General features: G+C 39.3%; 1 long non-coding RNA gene across 1 annotated transcript; it reads left to right on the forward strand.

The window, feature by feature from the left end:
* Positions 1–263: 263 nt before the first annotated feature.
* LOC149312680 (uncharacterized) lies at positions 264–11,910 on the forward strand. The gene is made up of 3 exons (XR_016281424.1): positions 264–331; positions 9,019–9,142; positions 11,859–11,910. It is a non-coding gene; the product is annotated as an uncharacterized LOC149312680 (long non-coding RNA).
* Positions 11,911–18,142: the final 6,232 nt, after the last annotated feature.

Genomic DNA, 18,142 nt, shown 5'->3' on the forward strand with positions numbered 1-18,142 from the left:
TATTTCCTCCCTGCTATTTGCAGGACCATTTGTCACCAAAAATGCAGTGGGAAGGAATAGTCTGAGACTTTGTTGTGGGGAGGGGGAATTCTAAAAAACATTCAATGTATGTGAAGATCTTGCCTTTAAATATGAGGCAGCTAAGAGGGATCCCTTCTCACCCCTGTCTCTCACTTTGGCTTCTTTCAGCAGCCACTGACCTTTCTGGGACAGAATGTCCCATGAGAGTAATCCTACACCACGTTTGCTGCAGGGGAGTCCTCCTCTGTTTTTGTTTTCAGAGATCACACGGATACACAATGAAGTGTGCACAGTTTTTGGAAAAAGCAAGGTTTGTAATACAAAACAGATCATAACTGTACATGGTGGGTGAGAAGAATTAACAGGGTGCTTCTGTGGAAACCAAGGGATAAGAGGGTGGTGGCATAATAACATTAAAACTATCCGTTTTTAAAAGGCCAATAAAGTGGAAGAATACAGAGCAGCAAAAGGGCTAGGACATAGCACATTAATTTTCCAAAAGATCAAACACCACTGAAATCAGTGGAAATTGAACTTCGCCCAAAGAGAAAACCACATTAGATGTATCAGTTTAAATCACTCTAGTGCATTCCTCGGAAATGTACTTTTAAATATACATTAATCAAATATGGTTTACTCTTGGAAATGACAATCTAAATGAAAGCTTTATGTTTATCAAAAAAGTATGTTTACATGAATATAAAGTACGCTGAAAATGTTAACAATCCGATGCCTAAACAGAAGTGTGTTTAACTTTTTTCTAAATAATTTTAATTATAACAATGATATAAATATGTATGAAGAAAAGATCAACTAAATTCTTAACATATTTATTCAAATAACTCAGTAAAAAGAATACAAAGATATGTCAGATTTGTGTCCTTTTCCTGCTGAATTTTAACATGTTCTTGCCCAGAAACGGTCAATGTTTAAAATGTAGAGGATCTTCTTAAAAGAAGAATGAGCAACTTGTGGCCCTCCAGACATTGTTGGACCTAATTAGGATAGCAAAAGACATATAAAAAGAATAGTTGCACATGGTTTATAATACCATGCTTCTCATTATTAAAATATTAACTACATTTTTACATTGCACATAGACATACGCTTCATGTACCTGTATCAGCCCAAATTCCACTGAGTCACGTCAGGGGAATTTATGTCCTCCAGATATTTGCGACTATCAACTCCCATAATCCCTTACTATGGGCATGCTGGCGGTGGATTCTGGAAGCTGAAGTCCAAAATGTGAAGAATCATAGCTTCCTCAGCCCTGCACTGGCTTATGCCTATGTCATTTTCTTAATCTTGTGAGATAAATCTTTATCACATTTTACAATTTAAATCCAATTACTAATCCCAACTAGAGCAGATTTATTGAATCAATTGCTGAATGGTAAATTAGCAGGTATGAAATACCCTTTGACTTGATACCCATTGACTTGTTGGGATTAGCGATTGGATTTAGGCATGCATTTCCAGCATTGGACCACTCATGTCATGCAGGTGAGTGATGTTTAATATATGCCTATGTTAAGTACCTAGAAAGTGTTGTCCTTCCTTTTTTTACAGATTTTAGAGCCGGAGTTATTGGGATGATCTTTTGTTCTTGAAATAAATGAGTAGCCCCATTGCTCTGTCCTATCTATATTATGGCATGGAAGAAACTACTTAGAGGATCAGATTAATGAAAGTGGATTATTGATAAGACAATGGTTTTACCTTTGTAAAAGTGGCTGAGTGTGGTGTATTGGTTTGAGCATTAGACAATGACTCTAGAGACCAGAGTTCAAATCCCCTCTCGGCTATGGAAACCCCGTGAGTGATCCTGGGCAAGTCACATTCTCTCAGCCACAACCCCCCCCCCCCCGAACAAATCTTGCCAAGAAAACCCTGTGTTAGGTTTCCCTGAGGGTCACCATAACTCAGAATGACTTGAATACAGACAACAACAATAGGTTTATTACATTTAGAATGGATAGGTTGGCCCAGAAACTTAGGAAGGAAGGTGCAAGCAATCATTTATTAGTCAGATGCGAAAGTGAAATCTTGTTTTAATGTAATGGGTTAGACAGGTACTTCTAAGCTGTAGGCCATCACTTAGAGGTGGGACTCAACATGTTCTGATTCTCCTCCTGCTTCCAACCCTTTACTTTGGGTGGACAGCATATCGTTACAGCCATGCAGTCCACTGACAAAACAGGCTTCCTCCCTATATATTATGCTTAGGTTCTTTTGATATACTTTTCATATGCTTATATTAGCAGTAAGCACAAAACTACAGATACAGTTTTCTTGCCCACTTTGCTGTAGAGAAGGAAGTAACACCTTGTTAAAATTGGTATTATAAGTGAGCCCCAAAAGGCTGAAGAAATTTATAGGTCGGTCCCACTTCAGAACATTTGATAAGTGCTGTGCAAACCATGCCTACAGAACAGAAAATCATGAAGCAATCTTACATCTCAATCCTACCACATCATTGACTGGGAAGCAAATATCAATTTCAAATTAATATAACTGCCCCCCCCCCCAAATATTTTTCTGCAAATGTCTACTTCAGGTCACAATCAAAGCATAGGGAATGTGTGCCCCTTCAGACTGGTAGATTGGTACTTGGGTTGCCCTCATTTCTAACCCTTCAATAGTTCGCTAGGGCTGCTCAAATCCAGACTACATCGACAGAGCTACATGTGCTCTGCTGACTTAGAACAGGGTGGATAAAGTGTAGCCATGGGGCTGCTTTCAAGCTTTGTGACCCTTAATGCCTAACAAATCAACAGATGCTTTTTTTTGTCCAAAAGAGATAGAGAAAAATTAGGAAACCTCCAGGAGCAGCAATTCTTCCCAGGTCTCTGCAGTTTCTTATTTTTGATTTAGAAGAAGAAACCCTAGGAGTAATATATAACCCAGGAGTAAGCTTTTACTGTGAAGGCAGAAACCTTTCTAATGCCAAGGGCTAATTGTTTGCTTGAATTTTGAACTGCAAACTAGTCATTATTACAGAATGTTGTCCTGGTGGATAATGTATGACTATTTCGATCAATTGTAGATGACAATTAAAGACCATTCAACTAAAGATCTAATTAGAAGCACAAATAACAGGCTTGCCCAATGGACAGATGCTGTTGTTAGCAGTCCACAGTCAAGCAGAAGCTATTTCATAGCTAATTAAAGTGTTTTGGAACATTATTGTGTGGCTTCCTTTCCGAGCTAAAACAAGCATTTCCTTTCCGAATTGGGATAATGGAAATAATTCCTAACAATTATTTCAAATAATTTCCACCTACCAGATTTTTTATTGGTGTTTCCAAATGCAATGCTTTTGCCAATTTATACTGAACGACAGGTATCTCATTTCACAGCTCATTTCAAATGGCAGCTAATTTGAAATATTGCCCTTAGAGACTACAGCTCCTTTGTAGGAAAAGCTGCGACACAATGGCCTAGATTTCAGATTGCGTGTTATAATGGTTTTTCCCCTTACTGTCTCATGACCCAGAAGAGCAATTCTATCATAATTTAACAGGCCTTGGAAACAATGATAACAAAGTAACACAGATGGGCAGGTGCTGCATGCATCCATGACAATTCATATAATTCTCTCCTAATAGCTTAGAAAGCATACTGTAGTGTGTTTCTATTTAATAATGCTGGAGTTGGATTTTAGGCTGTAACACTTATCAAGGGATTTGGTCTTCAGTATCTATTAAGACAGAAATAAACTGTCACAAGGACCCAAAACTATGCAGCTTACATTAAGCCTCAGTCCTTAGATATTTGTATTCCAACTAGAGCTAAAGCAGTGGTGTGACTTGGAGTATAACGTAGTTAAGCCCATTGTCCTTCACTAAATGTGACTGTTGTGCTGTAGTGCTTTGGATCCTACGTTTCTGAATATTTTGTAGATTGCAGTCTATGTTATTGAGACACGTTGCTATGTGTTCTTCTCTCAAGATCATCTACTTCTACTATTTGTTATTAGGAGGTATAAAATGTAATTGCAGCACATGCCCTAAACCATACTTTTTAAAACTGCAATTTAATTTTGAATATATTCAAGTGCCAGCCTTTGAAACTTGCACTGAATCTCTGACCCCACCCCTGAAAGGAGCCGAACCTGAAATGCCACCCCTCTTTCTTATGCTTGATTTACGTTTCTTTGTGACGCAAGGCACTGTTTGTTTTCTTAGTGAAGCTTTGCCAACTGGTATGGAAAGGGATATATGGCCAGAAGTGGGCAATTCTGTGGGAGCCAAGGACTATGGTAATTCCCCCAACAGTCTACCCTCCCCCAGAATAAGATCACATAGCTCCATTTTTCTCTGCAGTCCCTCTCAAAATGGTAACAGCAAGTGAAGGAGCTATTTGGGGGTTAATTCTGGGGTGGTTGTAGGAGAGGGGTATTTCCATTTTTTTCACATTTGGGTGGGTTGTGTGGTTTGGAAGCACAAAATTGTCTAAAAATCCTGCACACACACACACACACAAGCTTCGAAAGCTTGCAACAAGTATATTGTGCATTTTGGTTGGCCAGTAAAGGTATCACTGTTTGGTGGATTTTTGTTTGAATTTACTAAATGGCCAACACAGCTTACTCCTGCATGCTTTTTTAAAATCTTGCTGATTTCCCTTTTAAATGAAGGAGGTGTCATGGGCCACAAAAGTAGGTTGCAGGGAACGCATGTAGTTCACAGCTGCACTTTGCCCACCAATTTAGCCTCGAATTTCCCTTGAAGAAGATTTTGTCAAAGCATGTTGCTTTGAAAGTAATCTGTTAAATTCTGCTTAATATCCCCTCAGTTTTGCCTGTTGCAATTCTCTTTGTTGGTGATGCTGCTATACTGCATAGGTACCAGTTCCACTTAAAGATGGAAACTGCATCATTTCATGAGTTCTGACCATCAGAGAGCTTTTCTTTGGTCTGAGGATGTAACTTATGCTCAGATCTTTGCACAACTTTGAGGATATAGTCCAAAAACGTAACTGGGGATTTTGGGTATCATTCAAAAGTAACCTTTCTAAACTCTGTTAAGACTTAATACTGTACCAGTATTTTTTTTTTTTTTTGGTTAATGGGTTTAAATTAATTAGTATTTTTTGATTCGCTTCTGAGCTCCCCTACAGATATGTAAAGCTAAGCAATACTTTACATAATAATCCCACCTATCTAAAGCAGCGTGCTTTTCATTTTATGCACCCTTCCCATATTTGTATTTTTATTCAAATCCTTCTCAAAGCCTATTCATTATCTGAATCATATAAGAGATTGTTCCCCAAACCCAGCAAGTGATACAACATTCTTTGGTATTCCTAAGAGGTTAAGAATGCAGAGCAGTTTGTTATTCAGCAGGTATTTAAGGCTAAGGAAATAGAACCTAGTTTTAACTGGAATGTGTTGTTAGCCTTAAAAATGAAAGTTAGAAAGCCCTGCAAGCCCTTGTGACTTGACCATATACACTTGGTGAAGCTCCATATAGAAGCCAAAAAGCCTTTGAAACCAGGAACCACCCCAGCTACTATTTGCTGACCAAACACAGAAACAACAAGGAGAGGAATAATATTTTAAAATATGAGCCAAGTAAAATCTCCTCGGGTGAATTTTCTTTGTCATTTTAACTTGTACAGAGCAATCCCAATGGCATGTCAGGGACAGTAGGTGGACCCACAGCTATGTGAAGGGGTGCATGTCAACTCTATCCTGGATTTACTGCTACTCTCCTTCAGTGGATCCAAGTTAAATGGGATCCCTGCCAATAATAGACCACAAATGGGCATCAAAGGTGCTCTGGTTCATCTCAGAGCAGCTGAGAGAGGGGGGCAATTGGTAAAATCCAGAGTGGATTCACAGGATCTGGAGCAAAGGGTCTACCAGTTGCCACAGTGGCATACTGTTCCACCACAAAAAATTTGTGCTAATAACAATTGTATTTCAACTGAGCCTGGGGAAATCTGTTCTCTTAATCTTAATTATGTATGTGTTGGGGGGTGGCAGAGGGTATTTAGCTATTTACCCAAAGCAAACAGCTGGTAAGGAAAGCATAAAAAAGAGAAGATAAGAAAGATATAGGCTTGTTGTTATTGTGAACCTTCAAGTAGTTTCTAATTTATGACAACCCTAAGGTGAACCTACTACAGGGTTTTCTGAAGCTGAGTGTGTGTGACCCATCCACAGTTACTCAGTGCGTTTCCATGGCCAAGCATGGAATTGAACCTTGATCTACAGAGTTGTAGTCCTATGCTCAAACCACTACACCATGCTGGTTCCCAAGAAGTAAGCTACAAACCAGTATATATGGAAAAGCTAGATTATATGCATATTTAGAAGAAAGAATATGTATTTTAGAAGAAATAGTATATGTGTGTGTGTGTGATAATAAATATCTTTCTTCAAAGAATTTTTTTCTACGTTTAGTAGCAAGGCCTGTGATTGCGTTTCAGTGGAAGAAAGTGCATAACCTATCATTAAGCCTTTAAAAATAAAAATTGCAACCACTTGCCCTTACATTAAAAACTCAGAAGTCTGATTAGACACTTTGAAAATGAAAAACCTAAATTACTTTATCTCAACCAATTGGCCTCCTTTTAGTGGTTATATTATTCAAAACAAAGAAACAATGATAGCTCAGCAGTCTCATACTGGTGTTTGGAATGGCATCTTATCATAGACTAAACGCATCTGAGGAAGTAGACTGAAGTGTACGATTCATGCTGCCAACGTCTTTATTTCAGTTAGTCTCAAAGGTGCTACAAGATCTGTCTACATAGTTATCTACTTCATATAATTTACTACAGTATAACTCATTACCTTTATATCGGGATGTAATTGGTACAATAACTTGGTTGTGTGATGAGCAATTGCTTTTGTTTTGTATTTTGGTTTTGTTTGTTGGTGACAATATACTGTTCATATTGTATTTTATAATTTACAGTGGACCCTTGTTATACGCTGGAGTTTTGTTCCAAGATCCCTTGTGGATAACAAAATCCGTGGATGCTCAAGTCCCATTAAATATAATGGAATAGCAAAATAGTGTCCCTTATAAAAAATGGAAAATCAAGGTTTGATGTTTGAAATTTATACTTTTTTTTTTACATTTTCAAACCGTGGATGCTTGAATACATGTATAAAAAATCTGTGTATAAGAAGGGCTGACTGTATTTTAAAACAACAAAGATGTGGTAAGAATAGGATAATTTCACCAGGGGCACACCATTTGCGCCAAGCCTACTGTTAGTTGGTGAGCAACTTGCTTCAGGCAGAAGATGCTGGCCAACAGCAGCAAGAAGATATCTGTGTGGCAGGAAGCTTGCCATGAGATTATCTGCTGCCTTTAGGCATGGTGAAATAGTTGTTGAAACAGATGTAAACTCCCAGTCTGGCAAACTTCTATTTATGAAATGGAGGAAGATCATTTACTCCAGGCAGCAAAATTTCTTGGGCTGCCCCTGCCCATCATTTCAGATACTGTTTGTTTCAAAGCATGTGCATTAAGTGAAAATATTACATTCTTCCTAAAAGACAAACACAAATATCCTCTTGGTGACAACTAAATTCTTTCTCCTTTAAGCATGACCACTGCTAAATGGATCCAGATATCTGTGCATGCAGAAGATGCTACATCTGACAGGAACATAGCACAGGATGACAAAAATGCAAGATACTGAAAGGACTGCAGGTAGAGGCATTTCTGCCTAACTGGTATCATGCAAATGATTGGATTTTTATTTAGACACCCTTTTTAGTGTGCAAAGTACTGGCCAATAAATACCTCATTCCTCTCCATTACAGATATGTGTGATGGTTCATTAATATTCACAGAACAAGGCCAAGATGTGGTGATTTACTCAAGGTTATTCAGGCTTCCAGATCCAGTTCTCCACACACTGGAAAGTTTCAAACTACAAGACTGTAGGTTCATTCTGGTTTTCTTCCTAGGTCCAAAACACACTGCAGAAATAATCCAGTTTGAGACGGCTTTAACTGCCCTGGCTCAGTGCTAGGGAATTCTGTGAATTATAGTTTATTGTGGCACCAGAGCTCTCTCACAGAGAAGGCTAGTCTTACAAAACTACAGCTAGACTGTTTTTGTGTAATTACCCATAGCTTTTCACAAGCATGCACCTACCACCTTCACAAATTTGCCCCAAATTTATGCCACTGGGAAGGGGAGAACAATGACATTTTACACCATTGGTCTCCCCCTCCCAAACGTAAATGTGGTTTTTCAAAATACAGATGAGTATGGTATGCAAGTAAATGAGCCAAACTAAAATGTGAGGTCTCAGTGTACGAAAAAGATCTTGGTTTTTAATATATGGCCCCTTATGTTCTTTTCTCTTGTTGCTTCTGCTAATTTTGCTGCTCTCCCCTTATACAGTACTTCTGCATTTTGCTCCATCTTTTCTTACATTTATTGATTTCCTGTCTCATTTCTTTATCTTGAATTAATACCACATTCCATCACGTTTTGATGTTTTGTACTGTGACAACAACTTTCTGGCATAAACCCAAGCCTGAATTCCTGCTTGAGTTCTTTTTATTTTCCATTAACATCTAGACAGAAATCCCCAAAGAACATGGATTATTATTCACTAACCCCTCCTAATGTTTTTGCTGAAAAGGAAAGGCTGCTGTGTATCAGTGGTTATGTTGTAGCCACGTGGTTTTCCTCAACATTCCTGGGCAGTTTTCCAACAAGTCATCATGTTTACACGAGTAAGCACTTTGTAAAGCAGTGATTCTAAAGCAGTTTTCCAGCAACATGTAAAATACACAGATAATGTGGGCATGGAATGTGGATAAAGGAGGCTTCACTGTGCTTCTATCACATTGATCCTAAGTTCCTACAGGATCAAGAGCTGGGTGATGAATAGCAGACCTTAAATAGATGCTCGTATTAGTATGGAGATTGGAAAGAGGAGAGGTCCTGTTTGGTAATGGTCTGTTTTGCTTTTCATGAATAACTGCTTTCTAAATGTTGCCTATATTTGTTCTAGGTATAACATATATTCACAATTTAGCTGGAGGTACCTGTCTACCTGAGCCTCATTCCTAAAAACATGTTCAGCCCTGTTACAAAGCTTATTAGGCCCCATTTTGGTGGATGGTGTGCATTCTCAGGTATGTGAATTTAGGACCACTGCATTATTTGTCAGTAAGAGTGTTTTATATTTGTGTATTGATTATTTATGGGACCAGGGTTGCTGGCCTTTGAAGGGGCTTCTATAAACCTTTAATGACTCTTTGTTCTGCAACAGTTCACAAAGGATAGTGCTTTCTCCACAATGCCCAGAAAATACCACTTGCTAATTCTTGCATATAAAACTGCTATTGAAAGCAAAAGAATATGGCAGCACACCAGAGACAGAGGGAATCGACACCCCAGGCTGCTCCCTTTTGCCAACCCATATCCTTTAACAGCAACCTAGCAAGCAGAAATGAAAGAAGATAAAGATTTACCCCTCACTCTGTTGACAAAAAATTAATTTGTTTAAGTTCTGTGTGTAATGTCAAATACAAGATTAAGGATGAATATCAGGCATACAACAGTCACTCATCAAGGATAGTGTAACTATAGGCCCATACAGACAGGCCAAAATAAAGCTGCTCCGGGTCACTTTGGAAGTATTCTGTTTAAATGACACACACATCTTAAAGACAAAAAGAAATCTTCCCAGAAAAGGTAGCAGTTTTAGTACAGAAAGATCAAGCGCCCAGCCACATTCTTCAGATTAATATTCTGACTAGGTTTGGAATATCCAGGATTACTTTAAACGACACCCCCTTCTTACTGACAATACTCAATGCAAGGAACTTATTAATTAATTACCATGTTATTGTAGTTTTATCAAAAGATTTATCAAGAGAATTTATCTGTTAGAAATTCCTATTGTCAAAAGAACTACTCTTCCCAGGCTTACCCAATTTGAAGAAACAAGTGTAACTGCAACAAGATATTGCATTGTTCCTGTTTAAGTTTCCAGTGGCTCCATTCCATCCTCCAGGCAGGGTTTTCCATTCCCCACTAATTCCCCTTGAACAATTCAGAATTACATGGCCCCTAATATTTTCCATCTCCTTTATTGCATAGGCGGACATAGTACAGCATTAGATGATGCTGAACTGCAGCACCCATCTCCCTCAGATTATGGTGACTTGAGTTGATGGGAAATGGAGCCCAACAACACCTGGGACGTTATCACATGGGGGAAATGTCTGTCAATTTCGAAAGAAAAGAAAGTAGGGCCATTTTGGAAATGAACACAAGTATGTGGATAGTTTATCACACTACAGAAAAACACAGCACCCATTCCAAAGCCAAAGTAGTGTGAATGCGAAAGAAATTATCATATGAGTATGTAACCTTCCTAGTCTAGAATTCAAATCAGCATCCCTGTACATGCGCAGTGAGGACAGAATTGGATTGTGACCTTTTTACACTTCCCGCAGGGCTTGCTTCCAGTTCCCATGGTTTTGCCTTGTTTCACGTTATTTGTTCATTCATTACCCTTTATTTCACGTTATTTAGGCAATTCACCAATTCAAAATCAGTCCAAAGCAGCCTTTGAGCATTGGACTATGACTCTAGAAGGCAGTGATCGAATCCCACTGGGTGACCTGGTGCAAGTCACACTCTCTCAGCCTCCTCAGAAATTGCAATGGCAACCCCTTCTGAATAAACCTGCCAAGAAAACTCTGTGACAGGGTCACCAGAGAGAAAGAGAGAGCCCTGGCTAATCCCTTCCCTCCAGTTGGAGGGGACAAGTTTGCAAAGGGAAAGAGCCAGAAAGAGCTGAGAGGAGGAGGGAGGGAGGCTTTGTGTGTGTGTGTGTGTGTCTATGGGGAGGGAGGGCTGCTTCATCCCCAAAACAGCTCTAGAAGTATTCCGAGAGGCTGAGAGAAAAGCCCCTCACACCCCTCTGGGAGGGAGGGAGGGAGGGAGGAAAAAATTGCAGCCAGCAAAGGAGCTTGGGAATTATAGTCTGATTTGAAGGCAATCCAAGAGTGACCGAGACATGTGTTCCTTACCTGCCAAATTCAAATTGAACGCAACTTTGGAGTGGAACAGGATTTATAAATTCTGTATTTCCTCGAATTTATACATCTCTCGGTTGACCCTGCATTGGGTTCAAATTGATAATAATAAAATAAAACTTTTATTTATATCCCACTTATTTGTAAGAAACAATCAAAGCTGCTTCCAACAATTAAATTTATACAGATGTACAGAGATAACAATAATACAAATATATACAACCCCCTTAAAAAGGAATTAAACAATTTTAAAAAGAATTGACCTAGCATTGACTTTGATTACATGTGACAACCTCTCTCGCAACAATGTGAAACCCCATGATTGCATCCGGGATCACATTGCATTGACCTTCTAATTTCCCCCCGTTTCCCCCGTGTGATAACGTCCCTGGAGAAGATTTGTCCTCCCTTGCCTCAGGATGTGCTCCCCCCCCCCATGTTTTGGGGTGGGGATGTTCTGCAAATTTTAGGGGTCTCCCAAGCCTCTTGATATCCCCCTTTTGAATGTAGATGGTGCTCTCTTGCCTATAACAGCGCTGACAATTAAAGTATTGAGTTTGGTAATAACATGTATAATATTATTAAACCAAAGGAAAGCCTAACACCGCTTACTGTTGGTTGTCAGCTGCTCCTGTGATTTCAGCTACAATGTTATCTTCATAAATTGGAGGTAAAGTGTTTCACAGAATGGAAATAAATCACTTGCTAATGCCTGCAAATCATAGGAGAGGGGCCAGTAAAAATGTCAGCAAGTGGGAATGTATAATGAGTTGTTTTAAACTTGCTCAAATGTTTTTAAAAGGTGCACAGGAGAGGCGATTCCTACTCCAAAACTGGCAGAGGTTGAAAGCAAGGTAGCAGTGGCATTCTGTGAATTCACAGTCTACATCCCAGGACCCAAATAAGATGGGGGATGATGGTGAAGGGAACAGACTGCTAAGCTATTCAAAGGAAGGAAATCTTGGAAAAACACTGCAACTCTGAAAGCAGGTTCAAGGAAGTGCTGCTAGACTGTCTGGATCGGTTCCAGTTGGATTCAAAACAAGGATAAGGCCGGTTGTTGTCTTTGCACTGAACAATTAGCTGGAGCAAGCCTGGATGCCATTTTATAGCACGTACACTGAACTCTACATTTGCTCTATACTGATAATACATCTCTTAGACTAGCTTATCAGTCTGTTTATCAGACAACAATATCTTTTTTAAAATATGCTTGCCTTCCTGTGTCATTCTTCTGATTTAACAAGCTGTTTAAAAAGCGTTTTAACAAAACTAACATTTTTAAAATATTGTGTCCATCCGCTGAGACGTGCCCTCCAGTCTTCTCCTTCACCAGTTCACCTCATTTAATGTGTTTTCAGAAAAACATCTCCTTTTACCAGTCAAAAGATATTGCAAAACTATTCCCTCTTTTCCTCCTTAAGGAAATTTCTGTGGAAAGAAAAATAAAGGTGAAACAGTGGGAAAACACAGGAGGGTTACAAAAGGAAGAGAATGCTGCTTGGATCATCTGTAAAATTCTGTGAATGAGGCAGAACCATTGCAAATTAAAATCCATGTCTGGAAACAACACTTGTGTTACCATCTGTTTTTTCCTTCCAGGTTTCCTATGCAGCTGTAGTCCAGTAAAGATAGCATCAGACTTTTAAATAATTGCAAAAGAAGTTATTGTTGGAAGGAAAAAACAGCCCAATGCCCTTCCTGGCTACAATCCTACAAACACATAGTTAGAAATAAGACCCAACACAGGGTTGCCTTACTGGATCCAGGACAAAAACTGCCATCACTTTGATCTTTAAGAGATTTTGGAGCAGAATAACATACTGAACCATAGACCCCCCTGTCCAGTGAGACAAATGTACTTGTTCTTTCTCACTTTCCAAACCCCAACTTTCAGCCACAGCTCTGCCCTCCCAGCAAGTCTATTGCCTTTCTGCAGGATTGCTGTGTGGGTGATGTGGAAGAGTGCTGAAGAACGATAATAGAGATGGGTGCTCCTTCGTGCCTCCTCTAACTGTGAAGCAATAGCCTCAACACTTGTGTTGTACTTCCAAATATGCAAGTATGCTATTCAGTGAGTCCCACTCCTGGCTGCTGAAGGCTCCTCTTGGACTCTGGGATTGAACATAATATGAAAACAGTTCACTTCTTGTTGCATTGCAACATGGACCCTCTTCTAATGGAAGAGGCTTCACAGTCACATGGCATCTTTGAAGACCTACAATAAGATGATCTATAGTACCAAGAATAGTCACCCCATCTGTTCTGTAATAAGGCCAGCTCAACAGCCGGGGATGAAACATTCAATTTTGCATTGTTGCACAAAGTAATTTTTAACACGTTGCTTCTTATACTTGCCTGATTAATATTATCTCAACAAGATTTTTTCTTTCATCATTATTTTAAGCATGTATTTTTCACTATTTTTACTGGACTACTGCCTCATCGCAGATTATACAGTAGGTTATACTTTCTTCACCAGTGGTTACCAAGTGACCAGAGAAAATTGTCACCTGCTATAGCACCATTAACAGCATAGATGATGTATAGAAATCAGTGATCAAAGTTTTTCATAGTAGGAAGATGATCAGTAATGTAAATTATCTGCTAATATGTGCACAATAGGTTAAAAGGGTAAGTTTAGTAGCTGATTGGAGACCTATAACATTTTATATATAGTTTTATATATAGATTTTTTTTTCCTGTCATGCAGGTGATACAGACATAAGTCGTGTGACAAAAATAGATAGGAAACCTGTTAGCCGTTTAGATTACTGTATTTTTGTACATCAGAAAAATGCATTTTCCCAATTGTAATGCTACAAAAGGTGGCCATGAACTGCTGTTTCGGTCTACCACTCCACACTTTATAGCTTTGAGACTATTTTTACACTTGGAAGAATGAAGCAGTAGAGCTTGTGGAATGCCTCTTGTACACCAGCTTGAGCTCATTGGGACTAATGTGGCATGCAACTATGGTAAATAAAAGGGGGGAAAACATTTCTATACCAATAGCACTTGATGTCTAAAAAGTCTAGCCAGAATACATATTTGGGCTGACACATATAGCGAAAGACCTTTGAACTATATTTTCACTATGTGAAATGTCAGCATGGGTAAATGTCATCACCACCACCACCACCACCACCATCATCATCTTTATTTATATCCTGTCTCTTCCCTTCAAAACCAGGATTCAAGACAACTTACATTTTAAATTCAATAGAGATGTGAATTTGGATTTCCAGTTTATATTGAAAACTCCACATCAGGTCATGGCTCGATTCTGTGCAGCTGTCATTGCTACATGCAGACAAATCACTAAGGACCAGAATTACTGTTAAAAGTTGGAAATGTGATGCTAGAAGATAGGTCCCTCCATCCTGGTGTGAGGTGCTACCTGTCAATATGCACATTTGTTTTTTAACTGATTTTATGTAGATGTACTGGTATATTTTAAGTTTGATGTTTTTGTGGAATGAGCAGTGTTCAGTGAGTAGTTCCAACCAACAAAAGCAGGGGAGACGAGACAGTCTATTTTGAATTACACAGCTTGCTGATGCCAAGTTTGGTGATATGCTATCAAAAATTAATGATCTAGCAAGATGTGTGGCTGGTAGAAGGCTGCATGATAGAAAGAAACAAACAGGTGCTTCCAGACAAATACTTTAGCCCATGTGCACCTGCAGCAGGTGTCTATTAAATACAGTGCAAAGATGCAGCATTTATCTGGATGACTGAAGATGAGGTTATGAGGAAGGGGCATTGCTCAGTGAGAAAGCTATGCATACAGAAGATTCCAGGCCTAATCCATGACATCTCCTGTTAAAAAGATCAAGGCAATGGTGATGGAAAAGACCAGAGAAGAGATGGGAAGACTTCAGTATTTTCACAGCTGAGTTCATTTTAATATCCAGATAAGCTGCTAGCCTATTTATTCCTTAAGATCATTACTGTTTGTGCCTAAATAATTCACTTTACCTCAGAAACATTTGTGGTTTCTAACATTTGTTGTTTCTGCTTTCCTCCCTCGCTTTCTTTATCAGATGGCAAAAAAACTAAGGGGAATATATTTAGGTACCCTAGTGTGCAGACATTTGCTTTTTAATTAGTGTATATCCACACTTTTCCTTTTATAAAATGTAATTAGTTTTTCAAATGGGTAAATTTAAAAATAATGCAAATACAGAAATAACAATTGTACATAGAACTACATAATGCATTAATCATTCTGTGTTGCTAAAGCATTAAAATAAGTTTAGGTTTGATATTTTAAAAAATATAGCATATGTTCCAATTTTCCACTGAATTTCCAGTTCCCTGCCCCCATCCCCAAGGCTTCAAAGTTTCTGGAAATTTTATATCCGAGTCGATGGAAAGCCATCATGAGAACAGACAACAATAGACAAGATAAAAAAAAATTGTCTGACTTAGTATAAAACAACCTCAGTATGAATTAAGATTGAAACAATTCTCAGATGAGATTATTGGACACTGTCCTGTCCTGCATGTATGTTAATTGTTTTATGGTGGGGCTACTAAAAACCAAGCAGAAAGAAAAGGTCAAATGAACTTTTCTGCTACTGAATCAATATTCGTACTAGGAGATGCAAGTAGAGATAATCTATGATTGTTTCTTCCCTCCTGTCCTCCCTTTTTTTGTAGTTCTGCTGTCCTCTTCCCCTTTCCTACTGTGTGCCTGACATCTATACTGTCTTAGGCTGCATCCACAATGCAGAAATAATCCGGTTTTACACCACTTTAACTGTCGTGGCTCAATGCTATGGAATTCTGGGAATTGCACAGCCACAACAAACTGCAGTTCCCGGAATTCCATAGCACCGAGCCATGCAGTTAAAGTGGTATCAGATTGGATGATTTCTGCAGTGTGGATGCAGCCTGATGCTTCCGCATCCCACCACACAAGCTATCTTAAATGGAAAGTAGTTACAGTGAAATGCCATAGCTGCTGGTGCCACAAAGCCACAATCCAGTCCTTCTCCAAAATGAGCAAGATTTCTGTAGAGTGGGCAGTTGTGTTTTCCCTTGCCAGAAGAAAATGGGCACAAAGATGAAAGGGCTCTTCTCAGGCAAAACTGTTCTTTTTTCTCAGTTCATTTCTTAGCCACTTTTCCAAGACAGCTTGCAGCACATATATACTGAAGTGGTTTGAATGTTGGTCCATCACCCTGGAGACCAGAGTTCGATTCCCAGCTAGGCCATGAAACCTAGTGGGTGTCACACTCTCTCAGCCTCAGGGGAAGGCAATGGCAAACCTCCTCTGAACAAATCTTGCCAAGAAAACCCCCACAATAGGCTTTAGGGTCACCCTAAGTCATAAATGACTTGAAGGCACAGAACAACAACAAGATTAAGCTACTTGCTGTCTGCCTACACAAAACATTTGTAAAGCACTGTATAAGAGCAGCATATGAAGAGTACTAATAATGGTATGTGTGTATTTCTGTACAGTGGTTGCTCCACATTCGCTGGGGTTCGGGGTGAAGGACCCTCGTGAATATGGAAAAACTGCATCTAAAAGAAAATACTGTTCTTTTTACCTGAGAAACACTTCTCTAGAAATTTCCAGATCCTCCAGTGCAACTCTGTGGTCAATATCTGCCAGAGGTTGATCATATAATCATGCTGGAGGACATACAAATGCCTAGAGAGGTGTTTTCTCTAGGAATTTCTAGGTTCTCCAGCACAACTCTATGGACTTTTATCACACGGGGAAAATTGGGGGTTTAAAACAGCAATTACTTGATGAAAATTGCACAATCGCAATTACATTTTCACACACATCGCAAATAAAGAGCCATTATCACGTGAATAAACAAACAATAAACAGCAACATATCATTTATGGAATTTCCCCGTAAATGATTTGTTGTTGTTTATTGCCTATTTATTGCCCAGCATAATGGTGCTTTAATCGCGACGTCGTGTGAAAATGTTAATCACGATTGTGCTATTTTCATGGATAATCACTGTTTAAACCCTCGATTTTCCCCGTGTGATGAAGTCCTATGATCAACTTGTGGCAGAGATGTGTTGGAAGACCTAGAGATTCCTAGAGAGAAGATATTAATCAAAACCGCAAATAATCAAATCCGCAAAAGTCAAAGGGGCAAAAGCGGAGGGACGATTGTATGGTTTCCTAGATCCTTGAGGAAGACAACAACAGTGTATTTTTTGTCTAAATGACAAATCTCATTAACAAAGAAAAGCAACAATGGGACTTGTGGCACCTTGAAGACCAAAGTATGTATTGGCATAAACCGCTTTTGTGGCTGTAATCTACTTCATTTTGGGGGGGATTTTTTGTTTGTTTGTTTTTTGCAACAGACGGACATGACTCTGACCATTTCAGGCTGCTGCAGAGCTATTTAGTGACACCATCCTGGACTTGGTCCTTGTTGCAGCATCCCTGTCAACATTCTGGCACCAGAGTTTGCCAGACAGGAAAAGGAAGGGAGAAAAGAGAGCCAATCTCCCCGCCTCCACCTTTTCCAAGGAATGCGTGCATTTCTCTTGCCACCTGTGAGGAAGAGGAAAACCCTATTGTGTCCAAGCTTAGGGAAAGCTGTGCAAAGCCATAGGCAGATGGCGGTTTGGGGGGTGAGGGGAGGATCACAGCAGCCGGCAGGCAGCAACTGTAGCTTGGGCTAGAGCTAGGCCCATTTCCATAGCAACAGGAAAGCAGAGTGGCTCTCCTCTGACAGGGAAACAGGTTCAGCTTTGGCTTAACTATATACTGACTATCTCCGAAATCCTTGCACTGGATATATGCACTAAAGGGATCTGAGAGCCAGGTCTTTTTCAATGCAATGCAATTTCATCCCTTGTTCTGAAAAGATTTTAAACCTTCTCATGGCCACCCCAGAGTCAAACAGGATGATACAGAAACTAAATGAGTGTTGTTCAGTGATCAATAATTCACAAGTTTGTTTTATTGGTAGGTATCTACTCAAAGAAGGATTTCTTTCTTTCTTTTAAATATTCATATATGACTTTTAAGGGTGCATGCTGCCCAGTAGCTTCCCCATAGCCAGGAGAAGATGAAGGAAAAATGCAAATAAAATGT

The sequence above is a fragment of the Sceloporus occidentalis genome, unplaced genomic scaffold, assembly GCF_023333645.1.
Source record: "Sceloporus occidentalis isolate IW3139 unplaced genomic scaffold, rSceOcc1.0.p SCAF_5, whole genome shotgun sequence".
Taxonomy (NCBI): domain Eukaryota; kingdom Metazoa; phylum Chordata; class Lepidosauria; order Squamata; family Phrynosomatidae; genus Sceloporus; species Sceloporus occidentalis.